The sequence below is a fragment of the Lycium barbarum genome, chromosome 4, assembly GCF_019175385.1.
Source record: "Lycium barbarum isolate Lr01 chromosome 4, ASM1917538v2, whole genome shotgun sequence".
Lineage (NCBI taxonomy): Eukaryota > Viridiplantae > Streptophyta > Magnoliopsida > Solanales > Solanaceae > Lycium > Lycium barbarum.
Window position 1 is genome coordinate 59,637,573 of NC_083340.1, and position 4,640 is coordinate 59,642,212.

The 4,640-nt window shown below is 39.3% G+C and overlaps 1 non-coding gene across 1 annotated transcript; it reads left to right on the forward strand.

Annotated features, from left to right (window-relative positions):
* The first annotated feature begins 364 nt into the window (after positions 1-364).
* On the forward strand, positions 365-471 carry LOC132638897 (small nucleolar RNA R71). Its single transcript, XR_009581957.1, has one exon. It is a non-coding gene; the product is annotated as a small nucleolar RNA R71 (small nucleolar RNA).
* Positions 472-4,640: the final 4,169 nt, after the last annotated feature.

The window sequence follows — 4,640 nt, forward strand, 5'->3', positions numbered from 1 at the left end:
CAGGTCATACATCATTGGAGTGACCGTCTCCGCGAACATCACAAAAGATATTGGTTGTTGCCCTGCTTGCACCTATGGTTGAGCTTGCCCAGTCGTAAACCTCTTAAATTCCATACGCATAGCCTCAATCTGTGCTGATAGTCCCGTATAATTATCAACTTTAATAACTCCAACAGTTTTCTTGGCTACACTTCCACTTGTGTCACCTTGCCAATCGGGATTGCTCTGAGTGTACCTGTTTAGTAGTTTGAAAAGTTCATCCTTGCTCATATTAAGAGCTTTTCCTCCTGCAACTATGTCTAGAGCTATCTTGTGTTGATTATACAGGCTCTTAATAAATGTATGAGCTAGACTTTCATCCGATTGATAGTGGTTAGGACAATCTCTGAGAAGACCCTTGAACCTTTCCCATGCCTGATATAGATTCTCACCATCTTTCTGCTTGAATGATATGATTTCTTTCCTGAGTCTTGTTGTCATTGCTGGTGGAAAGAACCTTGTCAGGAAATTTATCACCAGATCATCCCATGAGGTAATAGAGTTTGGCAAGCTCCGCCAGTAACCAATTCTTTGCATTCCTCATCAGAGAGAAGGGAAATAACATCAATCGCACATACTATGCATGGACACTTCAGGTAACATAACTGTCAGCAATCTCCAAGAAGGTTTGAATATGTCGCTGAGGATTCTCATGCTACAGCCTTGCAAATTTCCCACTGGATTAAAGGAGTTGAATAGTAAGGAGCTTTAGCTCAAATTGCCCCTCAATAATGGGCTTGACAATGCTAGATGTGACATTACCCACACGAGGCACTATAACTTCACGCATTGTCGATGGTTAACCATTGGCTACCATTTTCACCGGTAATTCAACTAGAGCCTGCTGGTTTTGAAATAAGACTAACCCTCTCCTGGGCCGGCCTAAAGTACATGCAGGCTCAGGATCAAAGTCCACAATACACACGTTCAAATTTTATAAATTGTGACCCATGGGGGACTCACGAGGTCCATACACCACCCAGAATCATTTCCCTTCGGGTTCCTAGCCACTTTAGGCTTCAAATCATAATACTCAACCCATAGGCTCACATTACCTGTCCCTAGCCAAAACAACTCATATCATCAGCATCACTCGGTCCGGAACCATTTCCCCATAGGACCTTACATATGTAACTTCAAATATACATAGGATACCATATAAAGCATGAATATGACATGCACATAGTAAGAAATCAAGCTAAGCAATAAAGACTCAATCTTTAGCTATTTTCAACTTTTAAGCGAGTAGTTCTGAATGATGAGGGCACATAATCACAAACAAGACAGGTAATAAGCATAGAAGAAATTTACAACGGACCTCATATCCCAATAACAATCACAAATATCAGCTAATTCTCAAAGCATATCTTTCAGACCGAACTATACAATGGAAATATACGCAAATACCCTTAACATTGCACCGGTACCCTAAACAAATGCTTGCCACCTCACAAGTACTGGGACCCCTTTAGTTACCCATTACTCCCTCTTTATTAGTCCATTTTAAACACTCACGATGCTTTAAATAAAGTCAAGTAAGGTCTCAACTTGTCACGACCCAAACCGGAGGGCCGCGACTGGCACTCGGTTCCCTACTTAACTGAGCGCCAACATTCACTTCATCTCTTTCAATCATTAGACTCCACTAAGCCGATAAAGACGTATTAACATTCATTCTTTAAGAAACATAACTCTAGACATGATAAACAACCCAAAAAGGAATATATATGTATATATATATTACGGGCCACAAGTCTGCCATGATAGACCAACGACATCATATGCATACTATACATAGGACACTATCTGCAAAGCCTCTAACATGGAATATCATACTCGTACATAGGTCGGGACAGGGCCCCCGACATACCCAACATACAAAATGACATATACATATGTACCCTGACTCGGTAAGGCTACAGATGAAAGTGGAGCTCACAAATCCAAGTTGATATCAAAGGAGAGTCTACTATGAGAGGTTCTCAATCCGTCTACTTACACTTGCGTGGCATGAAAGACAGTGTCCCCAAGAAAAGGGATGTTAGTACGAATAATGTACTGAATATGTAAGGTAAAAATAAAACATAACAATAAGACATCTTTAAGGAGAGGGATATAAGAATCAATCTGTACCTTTGAACTGCCTCTGTGGGCCATGAACATGAATACTTACACTTACATACTTATACATATATGCGTATATAACGTCATTGTACATATATATGTGTAAATAACACCATTGGCCTCATTGAGCATCATATCGTATAGTATCGGCCTCTGTGGGCATAATTATCATCATATAATCAGATAGTGGTGCGTATATAACGCCATTTACTTTCCCATAACCCATATATATATATATATATATATATATATATATATATATATATATATATATATAATGCATGAAGGCTCTTATGGAACATTAGAATATCTTTTGGAGTGACTTGTAGTCGTTAACCCTCCGATTACATTATGGGCATTAACATCATCATTATGTGCCTCAATAGGACTTAGAATCAGATATATAACATGCTGGAAAAAACATCACAAGGGAATGAACAACATGGACATCCCTAACTACTAAGAGTAGAGTCATTTTTGAATGATGTCTGTTTACGTTCCATTTCACTTTAGATCATTGTCACGTCCTAAATCGGGAATATGCGGGCACCTACCCTTTTCCCACCTGGTAGGTGAACCCTTCCCTTAATCAAAATTCAAAGAACAATAAAATAACCCAACCAACATAAATATCTAACAAGTCTAAAATAGATAAGTAAAAAAGTGCAGAAATATTACATCAATCCCAAAATCTGGTCTAGGCCATACAAGAGCCACTTCATAACTAAAAGTTTGTATACATAGTCTCAAAATGAAATACTGTCTCAGAAGTAGCGAATAAGACAAGCAAAACAAGAGGAGTTATCAGGGCTACGGATCTGGCCATATGCTCACCTTAGATGCTCGACAGCAATGCCTCAGGAGTTAGTCTTGAGGGGAAAAGTCGATCCAGCCATGTACTCTACACTCATAAAAGAATGCAGCAAGGTAGAATCAGTAGAACAACATGTACTGAGTAGGCATGATAGGCCGACAACAGTCATCTAACATATATATAAGTAAGAGACTGAAAGATAGACAAGCACACAACAATGTCCGAGAACGAAATCACAATCGCTAAATACCAAGTCCAAATGTCACCATAAGTACAGATTACCCAATTCAAATGGATCCATAAGTATAGTTCACCAAGTCCGAATATCACCACAAATACAAGTACCAAGTCCAAATCCAACACTATGAATATTTAAATAAGAATGTAATGCAATGCAATGATATATACACGCTCTAGGTGGAATACCTCCACGCCTGCTAGTAATGACCCATGGGAAACTCGCGAAGTCGATGTACCTGATGTGGCGCATGGCTCGATCCAATATCTATTGGGGAACGTGCAAATCAGTCCAATACATGTTGCGGAACGTGGAACCTGGTCCAATATATGTTGCGGAACATGCAATCCGATCCAATATATGTTGTGGAACGTGCAACCCGATCCAATATATGTTGTGGAACGTGCAACCCGATCCAATATATGTGTTGCAACGCGCAACCCGCTCGCAATATATAAGTATGAATGCATGCATGATATCAATGTCAACAAGAGTATATCAATGCCAAATCGTGCTATATATGGACACCTATAACAAGAATCTAGCAATATCAATGGTGCCGCACGTGGACACCTATAAAAAGAATCTATCAATATCAACCGTGCCGACATGGACACATATCATAAGGATCTATTAATATCAAGTGTAGTATCACAAACGGGGCAGCAAGCAAATAGATCACAACAAGGAAACAAGCCACAGTCAAGCAACAATACCAACTTAAGTAATCCATCCCTACTTCATACCCGAAGGCATATCATGCTTTCTCCAACAATCACTAACTCTACACATGCCTCGCTAACCGAGCAGGAGCCATGAACAATCAAATCTTTGCCTTGCCCTTTCGTTGCGCCTCCAAATACTCAAAATCTAATCATATTCGAATTTTATATTAGAAATAATGAAGAACACTACCCCTATTGCTATTTGTCAAATTCAGCCATGAAGAAAGGAGAAAACGAGCCCACAAGGGTAAAACGGCCATTTCGAAAGCATAATAGGCAATTCCATGTTATAGGAGTTCAATCCTAATAAAAAAATTGCTAAAATAACTCAAGAATAGGCTAATTTCGAGATTCAAGTGAAAACCCCCAATTTGGATATGAACCCTGGATTTTCAACCTTCAAATTAATCAATACAAACAGAAGATCCAAGCCTATTAGCTATGAAATTGTCACGACCCAACCCCGTAGGCCATGACTAGTGCCCGACCTGGACACCCGTAAACATACCTGTCAGATATAGTGAAACTGAAACTACGAATAATATGGAACTTTACAAAAGAACTCCGAAAGTTCATAGTGTCATCATATAAGTATACTTAGATAAATTGTCTCCTGAGGAGTCACAACTGATCAAATCATAAAATGATACGCAAGCCGACAAGGCTGCCACTACACATCAATATCATGTCATATGCAAGC